Source organism: Triticum dicoccoides, chromosome 6B, assembly GCF_002162155.2.
Source record: "Triticum dicoccoides isolate Atlit2015 ecotype Zavitan chromosome 6B, WEW_v2.0, whole genome shotgun sequence".
Lineage (NCBI taxonomy): Eukaryota > Viridiplantae > Streptophyta > Magnoliopsida > Poales > Poaceae > Triticum > Triticum dicoccoides.
The window spans coordinates 718148839-718168754 of record NC_041391.1 but is presented as its reverse complement, the minus strand read 5'-3'; the positions used below and the strand labels follow the sequence as shown (position 1 = coordinate 718168754).

General features: G+C 45.4%; 2 pseudogenes; one reads left to right on the top strand and one right to left on the bottom strand.

The window, feature by feature from the left end:
• Positions 1-1026: 1026 nt before the first annotated feature.
• LOC119326164 lies at positions 1027-11411 on the top strand (annotated as a pseudogene).
• Positions 11412-13949: 2538 nt separating this feature from the next.
• Positions 13950-19819, bottom strand: LOC119321662 (annotated as a pseudogene).
• Between the last annotated feature and the right edge of the window lie 97 nt (positions 19820-19916).

Genomic DNA, 19916 nt, shown 5'->3' with positions numbered 1-19916 from the left:
CCTTTGGCATCTAGAGCAGAGAAATATCCAAACAGCTACCTGGCTTCTTCCTCTTTCTTAGGGAAAAGGCGTTTGGCCCAGCTTTATACATATAGAACGCTTAAAAGGGTACTGAGAAACAACCAAGCAACTACGTGAAAGGGTCTTTGTTTTGTCAACAACAAGGGTTCAATTTGTAGTGATAGACCACTTTGACACTTTGTTGAAAGTTGAAACCAGGCACCAATTGCATTACCTTTATACGCGTGGTTGCACATTTCTATGCCTTTTGAGCTTAATTACTACGCTAACAACCACATGGAGAAAGCTTATGCAACTCGGCGTCCTTTCCCCTCTTATTTTAGGTTAATTAGCATCAAAGATTTATGAATTGTTAGCAACGTCGGGTGGAGAGAACTTTTGGAGCAACATGGGATGAACATGCACGGCACGCGTTTTGGTTAACTCATCAAATAGTACTCGTATATGTATTATCCCAGACCTCTCCTGCTCACCCACTAACCAGATCAGATCCCCTTGCCTTCTCACTCCACAGCCCACTGCTCACCCTCGTCTCTCCTCTGCACGCGTTGCCGGCATCCGAGCTTCCTTCCCATCGCCCCCGTGCTAGGTACCAACGATTCCTTCTCCTATATGCCGCCTCGCGTTGGCATGTACGGGGTCGATCTGTAGCTCGTTCGGTGCAGCCATGCTTAATTAGCCACACCTCCATTAATCCAATCTTTTCCAACAGGGTTCAGATCCACAACGAGCAGAAGAGGAAATAATCAACTGTTTAATTTGAGTGCGTTCAACGGACACCATTACTGGTCAAGCCGGCTCTGAGTTGCCGCTACCGAAGAAAAATCCTGGCTCCACGTAGGTATGTACGACCCCATCTCTTCTAGTACGTTGCTTCAATCTTGCACTGCCTCGCAGCGGCCGGCACGGTAGCGGTTCGGAGCTAGCTTGTTCAGTGTTATAATGCTCGGGCATACTGGCTTACTTCCACCAATGCTTTTGTCAGGCTGTAGATTGAGAACACTGTTGCTGCATTAATTGAGCGAGCTCTCAGCTAGCATGGCCATGGAGGCGGCTCTTGTTAGCGTGGTGACCGGTGTCCTCAAACCCGTCATAGTGAAGTTGACCGTTCTGCTCAGCAACGAGTACAAGCGTTTCAACACAGTTCGCAAGGAGATCAAGTCACTTACCCATGAGCTCGCCACCATGGAGGCTTTTCTCCTCAAGATGTCTGAGGTGGAGGATCCTAATCCGCAGGATAAAGTTTGGATGAATGAGGTGCGGGAGCTGTCCTATGACCTGGAGGATGCCATCAACGACTTCATGCAAAGCATTGGTGACAAAGACGAAAAGCCAGATGGCTTTATTGAGAAGATCAAGAGTTCACTTGGGAAGTTGGGAAAGATGAAGGCTCGCCGTCAGATTGGCAAGGAGATCCAAGATCTAAAGAAACAAATCATCGAGGTGGGTGAGAGAAATGCAAGGTACAAGAGTCGCGAGACCTTCTCCAAGATGGTCAATGCGACTGTTGATCCTAGAGCACTTGCTATCTTCGAGCATTCATCAAAACTCGTCGGACTTGAAAAACCCAAAGCTGAGATAATCAAATTGCTGATGGAAGACGATATCCGTCCACCCGTGCAGCAACAACAACAACAACAATATCCGAAGATAGTCTCCATTGTTGGATCTGGAGGTATGGGCAAGACAACTCTTGCAAACCAAGTGTATCAAGAGCTCAAAGGACAATACGAGTGTCGGGCCTTCGTCTCAGTTTCACGAAATTCAGACATGACGAATATCTTAAGAACCATTTTCAATGAAGTAGCTAAGACAGATTATGCTAGTACTGAAGCAGGGAATATACAACAACTCATCATCAAGATCACAGATTTCCTAGCAGATAAAAGGTTCACTTTTTATTCCATGTCTAGTTGTTTTTCTCGAATACAAATAATTAAGAACATTATTTAGATATTTCACATGAAAACCTACCAGATATTTGTTCAAAAAAACATTTGATGTAATTTGTGGTAATGTTTTCCCATCTATTGTTACATATGTAATGGCTAAATGTTTGTAGTGAAGACCGTGTGGATGTGAAGTGAAATGAAATGGCGAGAGTACCAAAAATGACATATCATATGAACTTCTCCATATGTTCGTCATTCATGTTATGTTTCTTTTCTTCTAATATTAATTGTAGCATCTCGAAGACATAGCTACTCCCTCCATTGAGTATATGACATAACCTTGTGCAAGGAGTAGATCGAGTAGCCCCTATTTGCTAACACTCGGTATTTTTATATGCATGATGGCAAAGTTTATTTTCCTCCCTTATACAATCGACTTGGCTCATTTTTCTTGCACATCCTTTTGGGCTCCCAATCTCCCATGATGGTACTTAAACAATATTTTGCTAGTGCGGTACCCCATGACCAGTTTTGGGCAGTGCTTTTGATAATACACTAGCAAACTACCATCTTCTCCCTCCACCTTCTTCTATAACTCTCTTTCATCTTCAGACCAAATCCTTTGTGCATCCAAATGGATGTGCTCTCCCTTGTCCATTTTCGTTCTCATCCCGCCCACCTGATCTTGTGTTGCTGATCGGCAAAGTCCAACCGCCATGAGATCCTCAGGTCAGAACCTCGCGCAATTGTTTGCATCATCAGCCATCCAAACCGGAAAAATTGTAGTTTAGGGGTTACATTTTTTTGCAAAAAGAAGGATTGCCCCCGGCCTCTGCAATTTAGTTTAGGGGTTACGCGGGTCCATAAAAATCATTTAGAGCGGAAGTGAGGCAAACCAATAGTTTAGTGAGGAAATGAACTTATTCCTGTATAAGTACACTATGTAGATCTTCTTAATTCTGCATCACCAGCTGTTTGGATCCACGCCTAGCTAGATCTTTGTTCCCCGCACATGGTCACCTGATCCAGTTCGAGGTCCCTTCTATACATGTTAAGCATGTACGATTATTCATCATAATATTTCAATCCATCCATTGGTTGAACTGATGTATGCTTATCGAAATTATTGACCAGTCCTTGATCTTGTCCATTTTTCCAAAAAGTCTTGATCTATTCCATGGTCATGCCTCCCGTGTAATCTCTTGCTTATCACCCAGTTCTCCGTGAACTGCCAAACTAATTAGCATGGATTGATGTACACAGACGAATTTAATATGTAGGATATGTGATGATAACCAAGGATAAATAATGCACTTGGAGTAAAATTGAATTTTTTTATCTGTTTGTCACATATTTTGCCAAAGCGCGCACCTAGCATGATTGCGCGCAAGGCAATCTGATGTAGCCTAGCACCTAGGCACGATTAAGCACACACCTTGACGTCATAAAAGCATGGTTAAAAAAGCACGCCAAGGTGCACCCTTAAGCTTGCTGACACACAGTATTTTTATGCTTGCTTATGTATGAGTATTTTTATGTTGTCTTTGCAAACACGTTCTTTAGTTTATTTGTCTATCTTTCTGTACATTGTTTATATTGAAACCATGCTGATCTCACGTGGGAATCCACGTGCAGGTATTTTTATATTGAAGCCATGCTGATCTCATGTGTTAATCCACGTGCAGGTATTTTGTTATCGTTGATGATATATGGGATGTGTATACATGGGATGTTATTAAGCACACATTCCCCGTGACCAGTTCTGGCAGTATAATAACCACCACTACTCGTATAAATGATGTCGCCAAATCATGCCATTCATCATTCAATGGTGATACTTACAATATAAGGCCCCTTAATCCGGTGCATTCAAAGAAACTATTTCAAGGAAGACTATTCGACTCCAAAGAATATCTCCCTTCACACCTTGAAAAAGTTTTCGATGAAATTTTAGAAAAATGTGATGGCTTACCTCTGGCAATCATTGCTATATCTGGTTTGTTGGCTAACAAAGGGAGGACAGAGGCTCTATGGAATCAAGTGAATGATTCAATTGGTCGTGCACTTGAAAGAAATCCTAGTGTTGAAGAAATGATGAAGATATTGTCTCTTAGTTACTTTGATCTGCCTCCTCATTTAAAAACTTGTCTCCTACATCTGAGCATATTTCAAGAAGACTCTACTATTAAGAAGAAAGTCTTGGTAAGAAGATGGATTGCTGAAGGATTCATTCATGGAGAGGCAAGATACACATTATACGAATTAGGGGAAAGGTGTTTCAATGAGCTCCTCAATAGAGGTTTGATCCAACCCGGGAAGATAGATCGATATGGCAAGGTGAAGAATTGTCAAGTTCATGATACAATTCTTGATTTCATTATATCCAAGTCCATAGATGTGAACTTTATTACTCTGCCTGGTGTTCCCATTCTAACTATTGGGACACAAAGAAAAGTCGTTCGTCGACTCTCTCTCCAAGGCTTCAACAAAGAAAAGTCAACAATACTGCCAGCAGGTCTAGTGTTGTCCCACGCCCGATCACTTAGTATGTTTGGAATTTTCTGGGAAATCCCTTATTTGGAGGAGTTCAGACATCTATGTGTTCTTGACTTGAGCCACCAATCATTGGAAGAACATCATCTTGAAAATATAGTGATGTTGTTCCAGCTGAGGTACCTGAACATCAAAGGTACAAGAATAAGCAAGCTCCCCGAACAAATTGGTCGTTTGGGATGCTTAGAGATGCTGGACCTAACAGGGACTTTTGTAGAGAAATTACCTGCATCTATTATTTTTTTTCGAAAAGGGGGAGCTCCCCGGCCTCTGCATCAGAAAGATGCATACAACCATCTCAATAAATAAAATGGTTCAACAAAGTCGTATAGTCCTGAACAACACAAAAGCGAGCTCACCAAGAGCATCACAGCTAAACCAAGATAAACCATAATGGCCACAACCGGCTGGTGAATAAAATAGTAGCACTAAAAGCCTATCCTATTACATGACCGCCAACCAAACCGGTTGAAGATATCCCGCGCTACCATCTCCCACCGGACAGATCCAGTAACCAAACGCTCCCTGGCCTCCATCGGAGTGAGTAAGGACCACATACGAATCAATGCTGTAGCACGGAATAAAACCTGCAAAAAATGAATAGTAGTTATTCTGTTAAAGACCAAATCATTTCTGCAGTTCCAAATTGCCCATAACAACGCATATACTCCTACTCGAATATGTCTAGCTGTTTCGGACTCTATCTCATCCAGCCACGTTCCAAATAACGACCCGACCGTACTCGGAGGAGTAATGTTAAAAGCAATTTGCACAATGCGCCACAAAATTTTCGCCAAAGGACAATCGAGGAAGAGATGCTGAATGGTCTCGTCCTGATCACAGAAGCTACACCTAGTAGATCCAGTCCAATTGCGCTTGACCAAGTTGTCCTTTGTTAAAATTACCTGTTTATGAACAAACCACATAAACACTTTGATTTTCAAAGGCACTTTTACTTTCCAAACATGTCTGGTACTAGGAATGACCGTGGAATTGATGACATCGGTGTACATCGACTTGACAGTAAATTGTCCATTCCTAGTAAGCTTCCAACTTAACTGATCGGACTGTTGCGTGAGCTGGACTTCCATCAGTCTACGCACCAAATGGAGCCAAGCTTCCCATCTCTCACCAACAAGCACCCGCCGAAACTGAATGTTAAGTGGAATAGACTGCATTATCGTTGCAACTAGCGCATCACGTCGCTGTACAACTTTGTTCTACTAAAGAAGGTTACCTTAACTCTCATAAGCCCCTTCCAAAACGGTGAATCAGTTGTTGGTCTCACTGTCACCTGTGACAAAGTTTTGGACTGCAGATACTTGTTACGAAGAATCTGCGCCCAAATTGCATCAGTCGGACCCGAAAGCTTATACAACCATTTACTAAGCATGCATCTGTTCTTGACCTCAAGATTTTCGATACCCAACCCCCCTTGGTCCTTGGGTCTACAGATGACATCCCACTTAGCGAATCTATACTTTCTTTTAAGTTCATCACTCTGCCAGAAAAATCTTGATCGGTAGAAGTCCAGCCGTTTCCTAACCCAAACTGGAACCTCAAAGAAAGATAATAGGAACATCGGCATACTTGTGAGTACCGAATTAATAAGAATTAACCGGCCTCCATACGACATAAGTTTGCCCTTCCAGCAACTCAGTTTCTTTTCAAACCGATCCTCAACGCACTTCCACTCTCGGTTTGTAAGCCTACGATGGTGAATAGGTATACCTAGATAAGTGAAAGGTAAAGCTCCTAATTCACATCCGAACAATTGCCTATATGCCTCATGTTCCTCCTTGGCTCGACCAAAGCAGAACAATTCACTTTTATGAAAGTTAATCTTTAACCCAGACAATTGTTCAAATAAGCAAAGCACCAGCTTCATATTTCTCGCTTTTGCCAGGTCATGCTCCATAAAGATGATAGTATCATCCGCGTACTGTAAGATGGACACCCCCCCATCGACTAGGTTGGGCACCAAGCCTCCCACCTGACCGGCCTCCTTTGCCCGACCTATTAGGACTGCTAACATGTCAACCACTATGTTGAACAAAACAGGAGACATGGGATCTCCTTGTCGCAAACCCTTATGTGTCTGGAAATAGTGCCCAATATCATCATTTACTTTAATTCCAACACTCCCTTTTTGCGTAAAGAATTCTACCTGGCGTCGCCAGGCCTCATCAAAACCCTTCATGCGCAAGGCCTGCTGGAGGAATGGCCATTTGACTTTATCGTACGCTTTTTCGAAATCCACTTTGAAAACAACCCCATCCAGTTTTTTCGTGTGGATTTCATGGAGCGTTTCATGAAGGACCACTACCCCCTCAAGGATATTCCTGTCCGGCATGAAAGCAGATTGGGTAGGCTGCACAACAGTATGCGCAATCTATGTGAGTCTATTGGTCCCGACCTTGGTGAAAATTTTGAAACTGACATTAAGAAGACAGATTGGCCTGAATTGCTCAATCCTCACAGCCTCTGTTTTCTTAGGAAGAAGGGTAATCGTTTCAAAATTTAGCTGAAATAAATGAAGCTGCCCAGCAAACAAGTCATGAAACATAGGCAATAGATCCCCTTTAATGATGTGCCAGCACTTCTTATAAAACTCCGCTGGGAAACCATCAGGGCCCGGTGCCTTGTTATTCTTCATTTGTGAGATGGCCTCGAGCACCTCATTCTCCGAGAAGGGAGCCGCAAGAATATCATTCTCCACCGACATGAGCTGAGGAATATCCTCCACCCTTGACTCGTCCAGAGACACACAGTTCTCTTCTGGAGGGCCAAACAACTGCTTATAGTATTCGGTTATGTACAATTTTAGGTTGTCCTGTCCTACAATCGTACCCTCATCTTGCTCAAGCTGAAAGATCTTCTTCTTTCGATGCTTACCGTTAGAGATCATGTGAAAGAATTGTGTATTCGCGTCCCCCTGGACAACTCACCGTACCTTGGCCCGCAACGCCCACTTCAACTCTTCTTCTCTAAGAAGTTCTTTGAGCCGCAATTCCGCCTCTAGCTTGGCATGAAGCTCGGCAGCCGGCAGAATCGTGGTTTCCGCCTTTACATCCAGAGTCTGTACAAGGACAAGGAGCTTTTCCTTTTCGGCCTTATAAATCCCTCTCAGATTCTTAGCCCACCCACGCAGGAAGCTCCTCAAATGCCTAATCTTATTCTGCCAGCATTGAAGCGCAGTCCTCCCTCCTGAATCCTTAGCCCACTCTCTAGCCACAAGATCCATGAAGCCCTCTCTTTCAAACCAAGCCATCTCAAATGAGAACACATTTTTGTTCCCCAGGTGCGTGGGTTCACCAGAGTCGATAAATAACGGTGTATGGTCAGAAATACCATGGGATAAGGCCTGGACAGTCACCAGGGGAAACTTCTGTTCCCAGTCCACGCTAGCCAACACACGGTCCAACTTCTCATACGTCGGATTTGGCATCGCCTTCGCCCAGGTAAACTTTCTACCCGAGAGCTCAATTTCTCACAGGTCTAGACTTTCAATGATCGTGTTAAACATGAACGACCATCGCCCATCAAAATTATCGTTGTTCCTATCCTCACCCCGTCTAATAATATTGAAATCACCCCCCACCAAGATGGGCAACTGCTCGGAGCCACAAATCCGAACAAGATCAGCCAAGAACTCAGGCTTGAGCTCTGGCTGTGCAGCACCATACATCGCAAAAGAGCCCAATTAAACCCATCAACCTTCGATCACACCCTAAACTTAACCGCAAAGTCCCCCATGACCACACTGCGAACCTCAAGCGCATCACACCTAACTCCGAGAAGGATTCCACCCGATCTCCCTCTCGGTGGCAAGCAATGCCAATCGAAATCTATACCTCCCAAAAGAGTATTTAGAAATTGAGGTGCGAAGTTATCTCTACCCGTCTCCGATAGAGCTATGAAATCTAAACAATGCTCGATAGACGCCTCAGCAAGAAACCTTCTTTTAGCCAAGTCCTTTAGACCTCTGCTATTCCAGAATATTCCTTTCATATTTCATCATGGAATTTTTTTGCCGTACGTATCCTAGCACTCCGACGCACTGCGGAAACCGGGTATACCTTCCTTTTCCACTTGCGCTTTGGGATCGTTTGACTCTGCAACTGGTCCTCACAACCAGTCTCAGACGGGCTAGCCAACACTATCTCGTTAGACTCAGCCTGAGCATCCTCATCAGTAGTAGGTTGCATAAGATCCGCACAAAAGTTATCTAACACCCTTACCCCGAGTGCATCAACCTCAGAATCACTCATAGGTTTGACAGCCGCAATATTACGGATCATCTCTAAGGCCCGCTCAGTCTCTAAGTCTAAAAGGTCATTAACAGAATTAGAAATTTCAGTGTCATTACTACCCAGCGAAACACCTAATTGATTTGCATTCTTAACAATATCATCATTTGAAAAATGCAAAATGGAATTAGATGTATTGACCGACATACCCGTAGTGACCTCAACGTCACGAAGCTTGGCCGCCCTCATGGCGCACCGCTACTGGATATCGTCCATGTCGGGCAGACTTTGGAGCCGTCCACTCATCCGGCGCCCCTCAGACACCGGATCCTGAATCTCTCCAAACGCGATGACCTCCTCCTGAGATATCGCAGGAGAGGTCCGGCCTCCAGTCGCTCCACAACCAGCAGATCGATCCACCTGTACAGGCTTACCCGAAGTAGGCAGAGCACCCCCAGTCGAGGTGTGGCGCGGCCCATCTGGCGATACTCGGGGCTGGGTGGGTGTAGCCCGACCAAGGGCCGCCTGCCCTCGCTCCCCACCCAACACCGGTGAAGCTACCCGCGCCGACACCGGAGAGGAAGGAGGCTCCGAGGCCACCTGCCTCGAGCCGCCTCCCGAAGGCAAAGCCGGCATCAACCGACCGGTAGACGCGACGGGGGAAGAGATATCCGACTCCACCTGCCCCAGACTCCCTCCCGACAAGGAGAGAAACTCAGAAGCCACCTGCCCCAAGTCTCCATCCTCAGTAGAAGGAGAACAATCCGAGGCCGCCTGCCCCGGATCACTCCCCGATAAAACAGGACCAACAAGCTACGACACCTCCGAATAAGGTGGCCCCTGCTGCGCAGGAAGAGGAGTGGCGACCGGCTGATCCCCTGTAATCATAGCCACATCATCCTCCAAACCCAAAGCCGGTAACTCGAGCTCAAACGCCTCCTCGGACTCAACTCGATCACTCCAGAGTCTCGGTGGTGCAGAGTGGGGCTCAAAAGACCCAAATCTTAGAGTCGTCAAAGGTACCACGGAAGGTGAGACTGCTCCATCCCCGGTTGACGCTGGCTGGGACCCTGGCCCCTTGGACAATTGTCGTCCAGGATCCTCGACCGGCGCCTCCCGAACCCCTGCTCCGCCATCACCCTCCTGCATATCTGTATTAGAATCCCGAGGCGGCGCCACCAGAAGGCTCTCATCCTCAAACTCAATATCCAAGTCATATACTCTGCCTCGATAAGCCCACTTAACCACATCCGGAACATACTCAATGTTCAAAATACTAACCAATACCCTAGCAATCCCGTGAGCTCTGGTAAACTCCATGTCCACACGCTCAGGCTTCCCTACCAAAATGCCCATACTGGCCACCACCCGAGCATCCTGCAGCGGCCTCGAAGGGGCCCCGGAGAAATGCAACCACGTCTGAGTAAGCGGCATGCCCTGTGGCTCCACAAGCTTCCACTCCTGAAACTCTAGGATACCATCCGTTCCCGGCACCTTACACATCCCAAAGCTCAACAGCCTCTGCAAATCCTCAACGGATGGAAATTCAACCCTGAACATCCTATCAGCCATACTGACAAGGTCCCACTCGAACTCCCCAGGAGCCAACTCATGTAGTCTCTGCACGATCTGTGTCTCAGCCACCTCTCCTCTGGTAACCTTGACTATCCCCGTGGTCGTACTCGTGGACTCGTCAGCAGCCTCACGCTCATTTGGAGATTCAAAAAAAGTTAACTCAGCACAGAATACTCCATACATCATGATAAACGGTGCCTGATCACGCAGCATCGAACATTGGGCGGTTAAATTTCCTGATGGGATTGCAAAGATGCAAGCATTGGAGACATTGAAAGATGTTGATGCCTCCATTCAGTCAATAGACTTCTTGTGCGGCCTTGGTCAACTAATGAATTTGAGGAGTTTGCGGCTTATCCTTGATTTTGAATTTGATTCTGACACTGAGGATACAAATATGGTCGGGGAGGAGCACAACAAAGCTGTTGTCTCCTCCTTGTGTAAGCTAGGCACCCAAAATCTCCGCTCCCTGACTATTGAGTTTGGGCGGAGCCTCTTACATGAGGAATCTTTGTGCCTGCCTACCCTCGAGGACCTTTCTATCTATTTTTGGGACTTCCCACAGGTTCCTACATGGGTGAGCTCCCTCCGAAACCTCTAACAACTACACATTGAAGTGGAGGTAGTCAAGCAGGACGATCTCTCTATCCTTGGGGCCTTACCCAGTCTGCTCGTTCTGCATCTGAATGAAGAAACAGAGACAAACGAGAAGCTCAGAATCAGTGAAGAAATAGGATTCCGATTCTTGAATATTTTTATTTATGATGCACGTTATGAAGCATTAGATCTGATGTTTGGTACAGGGTCCATGACAAAGCTTGAAAAACTCGAGCTTAATCAGTTTTGCATGGTTGAAGCTAACTGCCTCGGCTTTGGAATTGAGAACCTCCCTTGCCTCACTAGTGTCAAATGTATTGATGTTGAGGGTGATGATGGCATTGTTGAAGCCGTGAAGACTGCCATGGAGAGAGGAGCCAGCACACATCCCAACCACCCTAGTTTACTCTTTGAGAGATAATATCCCTGATACTTTGAATTAACAAGCCAAAAACAGGGGAGTTGCTTCTGCTCGTTGTCCGGCCAGCCGGTTCTGAAGTTTAATAGTGTTTGGCTCGATTCATCTCTCTTTGTGTGATACACTATTCTCTCCGTCGGATAATAATGTACTATGGATAATGATACAAAATTGTAGAATTGGTTAAGACTGCTACTGTACTGCATTTTCTGTAATAATCAGTCATCCATGTTGATGGTTTTATATTATTGGGCGGCCATTCCTAGTCGTCATTCTGTAGTTGTCATGCTCTTTGGCAACTCGTCATTCTATAGCTGTACCGGTAATGCATTTCTCCTTTGCTCTTTTATCCACCTGTATGTAGTCGCCGTGCTCTTTTATGAAGCAAGCTTTTGTGCCTCTGCTACGTTCTGCTTCTTCTCAATAGTTCTCTCAACAATTTGGACGCTGTTATATATGTTTGCTTACAGTTGTTTACAGCTTAATATAAGCCTGTCAACTGGTATGTATTACTTAAATCTTAATTTTACAGTTCATCTGTTAGTCATTTACAGTTCATCTGTTAGTAATACAAGCCTTTGTGTTCGGCTGTGTTCAGATCTATCTTCAAATCTACGACTAGACGGGTATGTACTCGTTCAAATCTATCTTTGCGTGAGCCTTCGTTAGAGATTTGTTAGTACAAGTATGTGAGGTGCAGACAGTTACGTTTTTGCAACAACAGATTATACATTTTTCAGGTATGACTAGATGCGTGATTTTACATATACATCCTTAGCTTTTTCAGTGATTTGGTTGTTGTTATACATGCTTGCAGTCTTATACAATCACTTTTAAAAAAAATTATGTTACCCACCGTCACAGTGCTACTCTCTGGATGATTATTTTGGTGGACTGTCTAATGTTGGAAACGAGACTGTTTTGTTACTGGGTTGCATGAAGATGGTGGCGTTGGGCCTTTAAATCACCACAAATTGTCGCCGAAGCTCACCATGGAACTTCCTGAACTGAACGACAAGTAGATAATGCAGCAGGCCAGCCCTCTCACTTTAGCTTTTGAGAGATGCTACTCCTTAAAAATTAGCTCCTTGCCCCGTCACATATATGCAGTTGAATGTTGTGAATTTCTAATTGTCATTCAAAATTATATGTCGTCTCTCTTAGTAGCCGCAAATATTTTGCAGTTCGGACTTATTGGACATTCAGTGCCCTTTTAGATCTGTGCAAAGAGCAACCTATGCAACAAATTGACTGAAACAAATGCAGTCTCCTAAACAAGTGGCAGATGCAACTTGATGATCCATAAAGAGATATAGATATGCAGCACAATAGCAGTTTTCAAACTTTTTTCTGTTGCCTGCTGCTTATCATGCATCTTTATGGTTGAATTTGGATGTTCAGAACTGGTTTGACCATTCCTGTGTGCCAATTAAAAGATGTCAAAAACGGTATATAGAGATACTAGATGGGAAGGGGAGCCTTGGCGCAGTGGTAAAGCTGCTGCCTTGTGATCATGAGGTCATGGGTTCAAGTCCTGGAAACAGCCTCTTACAGAAATGTAGGGAAAGTCTGCGTACTATAGACCCAAAGTGGTCGGATCCTTCCCTGGACCCTGCGCAAGCGGGAGCTACATGCACCAGGTTGCCCTTTTTTTTTAGAGATACTAGATGGCAAGACGGAACACCCTTAGCAACACCTGTCGCTACTCCTATACACCTGATGAAGGATGCCGATAGTCCGAGCCTAATACCAAACAGACATCGCACAGCCGCGACCACCGCCGTCCTCCCACCACCACCGGTCCTAGCAACGCGGGCGGAGGAGCGCCGTGCCGTCCACCCGTCGCTCGAGCCTCCCGTCCGAGGACGAACCAAACCAGGGCGCCAGGGGCCCCGCCGCCGCCGGATCTGCACGGGCTTAGCCCGGCCAAGTCCATAGGGCGGCGGTGAGGGGAAGAGAAGGTGCGAGAGGGACTTGGCTGGAGAAGATCTCGCCGCCGCCCGAGTCGCCCTGGGAGGTGGGCAACGCGGGGGCTGTGCTAGATGCAAGTGGGCTGTGCTAGATGCAAGTGTGCCCTGGGCTGGGGCGGACATTAGTTGACAGTATGAATGATGCACCCAGCACAGAACATTGGTACAGATAAACCAGAGGAAGAGCATTGCTAGTCAGATTTCCTTTTTGAAATTAAGCCATTTTTATCCAAAACAGCCCCCCCAGTTAGTTTTATTTTATCCAAAAGAAACACAACAATATTTATATGGATCTTGACCTTCAGAAATCACAGGAACAACACTCATATAGCAGGTACAACCAGTACCAATCAAAAGTAACACTAAACGAGAGGATAATGAAACAAAACTACAGACAGTACATCAGGACACAAAGTTCGACATGTCTCGGTGAAGTTGATGGAGCGTCTGGTGACAGATGGGAGAGAGTTGAACTGGGGTAAGACGAGTTTGAGGTACTCAGCTTGATCACAAGCGACCGAGGTTGCTGGAGAGGGCAGGTCTCGAGCCAGCTGTTTAAATGAAGCATTTAAAACAGTAACAATCTTTGAAATAAATAGTACAAGAGATTATCTTGGAGAGTGCACCTGTGGGATCTTTACCTTCCCATTTTCATTGTAGCTGTGAAGCTGGATCAAAATTCTCTGAATTCTTTCCAGCGAATATGCTCAATCTTTGGCCAGCTTTCTCCATCCGGGACTCGGCAGCTCTTCTTGAGGAGTTCGGAATTCCACACGACTATCCTCTGGAGGGAAGATGGCAGATCTGGCAACGATGATATATTGGGGCACATATGGATTTGAAGTGTCGTCAGGCTGGAGAAGCACTTGAGATTTCATGGCAGGGAACTCATTTCACAATCGCGTAATCTCAGGCACTTGACTGAAGTGAAATTTGCAGATTCCTCAAATGAAACGGATGGATCCTTGCATTCTTCAAGACAAAGAAATGATGGAACTGTAAAGCCTTCAGCTGAGAGCATGTGGTTGAGCATCGCAGGGCTGCTAACATAGAGTGATTTCTGTGCCCGAAACTGTGCGATGCACTCCGCAGTTAGCTTCGGAACATTTGTCAAATGCACATGATGAACTTGCAGGGAAGACAAGCCTTCAAGAAAGCACAGATCCGGGAAACCTCCTAGTGATAATGATTCAAGGGAGGTCAGATGGCCAATCGACAAGGATGCAGAGCTTCTACACCGAAACATGGAAAGGTCTACCAGCTGCGGCAAGTCACCACTGATGGAATTGGCTGCGACAACGCAACGGGATATAACGAGCTCCTTCAGAGATAATGGCAATAAATCTGCTCCACGTGCCAAGTCTAACAAAGGGCAGGTAATCAACCTAACCTCCAAAAGAGAGGTAGCAGCTCTTAAGCCTGCTAGTGACTTCAAACACCAGCAAGATTTGATGAACATGTGGTCAAGCTTTGTCAAATGTTGGAGTACCTCTTGCGACGGAAGTGTAGTTAAAGTCATGATCTCCTCTAAGGCCAACCTTGTCAGTGAAGTGAGACCATCAAGGCAAACAGCTAATGCCCCATCAGTAATGTTGAACGAAGAAAGGTGAAGTCGACAAAGCCCCGACGGTGGAACCAACGACATCCCGATGCTTCTTCCGTAAATAAATCCAATCCTCTTCTCGTGGCAACATATCCATGCCTTGATGATATCCTCTTTCAGCATTAGTTCATTGTTTTCTCTTTCTATAGCACTTGCAATGGTTTGAAGATGTGACTTGTCAGCATCCATCAACTGCTTCAGAGATGAATGTTCTGATGATAATACTTTCTTAATTTCTGATCCGGAATCCACCTCCCATATGAAGGCAAGTTGTGATGCCAAGTAGTCTGTCCTCATGATGTTCTCTCTCTCATCATGCTGTTCTAGCTCACCATCAGTAATAAACGTAAGCAATGGACAACTGCCAATCATTAAGCGGGCAAGTGCAGCTGGAAGACAAGATAATGTTTTCAGAGTTGACACATTCTGGAGCTGCAGTTCAGTGCAATGCCTGAAGAGCTTAGTATTGAGTGGCAGGCCTTCTAACGCACTGCAGTTAACAAGCGTAAAAGATTGCAAATTTTCAAAATACAAACCCTCAAGTAACCAACTTGGATATGTGGCACATTTGTAACCTTCAATTTTGAGGCAATGAAGTTGAGGCGGCGGCTTCAAACCTTCTATAATCTCCAACTGTAAACTATCCTCTACTCTCGTGCCATCATTGCAACTCCAGACAAGGCTGAGGGTTCCAAGGTGACTTTTCAGATATAGCGTAGAGTCTATGGCTTCATTCTTTCCACTGACATTCTCCAGATTTCTGACATTTAAACTGCCACCAAGCTCTTTCATGTCTCTGATCTGTTGCAACTCAGACCCCTTCTGCTTTTGCACACAAAATTCTTCAAGATGTTGGAGCAAAGTTAGCTTGCCTATATAACGGATTTGAGGCAGAGCTACTTGATACAACTGGTATGTCAGATCGCGATACCCTTCAAGATGCCGTAGCTTGCTTAAATTGCAGAGTTTGTCAGGCAAGCTCTTAACTTTATCGTTTAACTGAAGTACCTGTAGGTGATAAAGAGCACATAATGATCCAGGCAACTCGGCAATAGAAGTTTTGACGAGGTTCAAATACCGAAGGTGCTTCAACACACCTACAGATTCAGGTAGCTTGCTACTATTGTAAAAGCACAAATGGAGCACACGTAACTTCTTCAAATATTGCAGAACCTGATCGAAAATACCACTTATGTCATCTGTAAGTGGTTCGATGCAGATAACAGTGCGTAAATTATGTAGCTTGCAGATATTGTGCTTATGTCGTTTTATACTCTCAACACAGACAGATAGATGTCGGACGGTGCATGGTATTTCTGTCACCTTATCATCCTCTAATCTAAAGCAGTCTTGTTTAGAGAGCGACTCAGCCAAATCATGAAGAAGATCATGCATGATGACGTACGTGCGGCCAAATAAATATGAAATTGGTTGCAAGAAAGATCCAGAGACCATCTCATTGATGTAATCCTTTCCAATATCTAGCATTCTCCTATTCTGGTTGCTTGAATCAACAAGTCCCTCCACTACAAGCAGGTGAACCAACTCATCAGTGTCATATTTGTGCCCTTTTGGAAACAAGCTGCAATATGCAGAACACCTCTGAAGACGTGGATCTAACTTCTGATAACTCCACAACAGGGCTGTCCTGGGCTTGCTTAAGTTTTCAATCTTTAAAGTTAGAGCATTTTTCGAGGCAGATATATCCATTTTCCCTTTCAACTGCGAACCAACAACTTTTGCAGCCAAGGGAGACTGTCCAAGCCTTTTAGCTATCTTCTCTGCAATCTCTTCTAGCCTTTCAAGCAATGAAAGGTCTCTGGTTTCTTCCCCAGCGAAGGCATAGTATTTGAAGAGTGCGAGGAACTGGGTATCTTCCATGGTATCCAACCGGAGCACCTTTTCACAGCGAAGAGCACAGGGAAATGTATCCCGTCGAGAAGTTACCAAAACTTTGCTTCCCTTGAGCTGTGAAACCAGAGGAGCTAAAAGTTGGTCCCATTCCATCTGACTGCTCGAATCATCAAACCAAACATCATCCAACACAAGCAAGACTTTCTCTGATTTCTGCAGCATGTCCCTTAGTTGGCACTGGAGGGTATCCAGATTATCAACACGCGGACACTCCCTCCTGGCCGCGGACTCGATGATCTCCCGTGTATGACGATGGACATCAAGTCTGCGTGAGATGCACACCCACATCCGGACATCAAAATGTTCTTGTACCCTCTTGTCATTGTAAACATGCTGTGCCAAGGTGGATTTTCCCATGCCTCCTGCTCCAACAATAGCCATACCTGAATATATAGCGTCGGTGGCAGCACCAACCGGCTCGGTAAGAAAGTTTATTATACGATCGCGATCCTTGTCACGACCTATTACTTTCAGAGGTGGTAATGATGTGGCTTGAGGAATAGCAGGGCCCTCTGCACTATTACTACCAGCTGGTAAGCAAAGAAGTTCACGGAGCTCTTTGCCTTTTGCAAGAATGGCCTTCAGTTCCTTGAGCTGGTGAAGTAACTTCCTGTTCTTGGTGCCCAGATTGGACAGCCAGTTAAACGCAGGATGCATACAAGTGCTGGTGGAGGCACCCTTCCCGCTCTTTGCTTGGCGCTTGAGGAGGTTGTACTCATGCTTGTCGAGCAGGTCTTCGGCTTTGCAGAAGGCTTCTTTGAGCTCTTGGACCCATTTTTCCAACTTGATCTTGTGGTTGCCCTTGTTAGCTGCTTCAATCATGAGCTCAAACTGCGGCATGATGGTGGTCTCCAGTTCATGGAGCTCACTCGCCATGTCAACCCCAAGGTAAGTTGAGGCATCCGCGATGAGTTTCTTCAGGATCGGCGACACTACCAATTGTAAACCAACCAGCAAGAAAGAATTTGTACATAATCGTATATGTACTGAGATTACTTGATATACATAAGCAAGAAAGAATTTGAATATCTCGAAGATTTGCTCGTTTCTTTTAGACTTCAATTTGTATTATAATCGTTGTGCTCAGCTCATGTATCTCTACCATGTACTATTCGCTAATATAAATATATCATGGTATTGATTGTCAAAAAAAAAGCTAGGTATAGTTAGTTCATGAATGCTGTAAGAAGTTAAGCTGCGTGTTTCAGATCAGGTCAAGAAAACGGCCTATTGTACAAAATTGTTCTGTTAGGAGGATAAATATAAATTAATTAGTAGTGATTAGATAGGTTGCGCGATTAGTGCAGCATCTGTCGGAATGGATTCATAAGCATTAACTATCACAGCTTACTGAACTAATGAGCCACGTCTTCCGGATCAAGAGAGCAGCTTGCTTGGCGTGAGCAATGTAGGAGAGCGTGTTTGAACAGATCTAGCTAAATGAGCTATTGGCCAACTTACCAGATAAAGTCTTGTACAACCTACGAGTAATTAATTTAAGAAAGAATCCTGGAGAGTGAGTAATGATCACATACAGGTCTAAGCAGTGGCCCAGTAGATAACCTGCAAAAAGTACATAAAGTTTTTCTGGTTGAAGATAATGTTGTCCCTAGTGTTTCATATAGCCCAAAGTAATGTGCATGTCCCAATTCATATATGTCTCGCTATGGTTGAATCAACTCCGTTTAGCCACGTCTCAAATAACGTGTTAATGAAAATTGGAGGATGTATCGTGCGCCATAGTAGCTTTGCCAACGGGAAATCGAGAAAGAGTTGTTGTATAGTTTCATTCTGGTCGCAGAAACAACATCTAGAACTACCTACCCAGCTTCGCTTAACCAAATTATCTTTCGTCAAGATCACTCCCTTGTGAACAAACCACATGAAGATTTTGATTTTAAGCGGAACTTTAATCTTCCACATATTGTGGCGACGATGACAGGGAACAGGTGATCTGTTCGGTGGTCTTCCGCGGCGCCAACCTTGCATAGTTCTCCTTCGGAGCTATCTTTTAGAGTCGGAGCTGTGTTGTCCTTGGCGCGGGGCTTCTTTTGTTTCACATAGCCTCTACGATGTGGGTTGGCTCAACATTTGTCTTCGAAGAAGTCGGAGTCGCTTGCTCGAAGATTAGGGAGGGCAATGACGCCTGTTGGGGAGAAGTGATGACGATGACACCGGCGTGTGATGATGACGAGACCCTCTATGTGATGTGCGTGTGTGATTATGAGTGTACACTCAGCGGTTTGTGACGATTTTCACCCGGTTTTCTGTTTATTAACCGGGCAACTCTCTTCTTCTTTATTAATAAGATGAGGCAAAGTTTTTGCCTCCGTTTCAAAAAAAATCACCACAAGTCCACAACCTGTCCTGGAACTGGATGCTCGCCAAGGAGAAGTAAACAGTTAACGCATCGCCAGCTCTCTCCCAAGGAGACGAGACATTTTTATCCTGAATCCCTGATTAATTGGGAAGTACTTAGATATTTCTGAAGTTAGTAATTTTGAAGGAAGCTCAATGCCCCTGTTATAGGTTCCTGAAGTAAACACTCTCGAAATAGGCTTTCGCCTGCTATATAGATATAGCAACCACCCGATATAACATTTCGATTAACGCTGGGGCTAACAGCACAAGCACGCCCAAAAGAAAATACAAGAGAAAAAATGGCAACAACGCCGGATGAACGAAAGCTACGGCACCCCGCGACCGCTGCGCCCACCGAAGATAACCACCACGCTTCAAAGCCACCGAGTTGCCGTGTACCAAGCACCACCTTCAAGAAGGAATGCGATGATGACGACGCTGCTGCCCGGACGAATCCTAGGATTTCTCCCGGTACATGGAGGGTAGAGGGGGGAGAGGGTCACCCGACGCCCTTCAAGAAGGATGGCGGCGCCCACAGGCGTCACCGCGTTGGTGCCGGCAAGACCCAACATGGATTTCTCCCTACCCCTCGCGCCCGCCACCCAGGACCAACCTTCGGCTCCACCACACCCGCCGCCCTTCAAGAAGGATGGCGGCGCCCACATGCGTCACCGTGTTGGTGCCGGCAAGACCCAACATGGATTTCTCCCTACCCCTCGCGCCCGCCACCCAGGACCAACCTTCGGCTCCACCACACCCGCC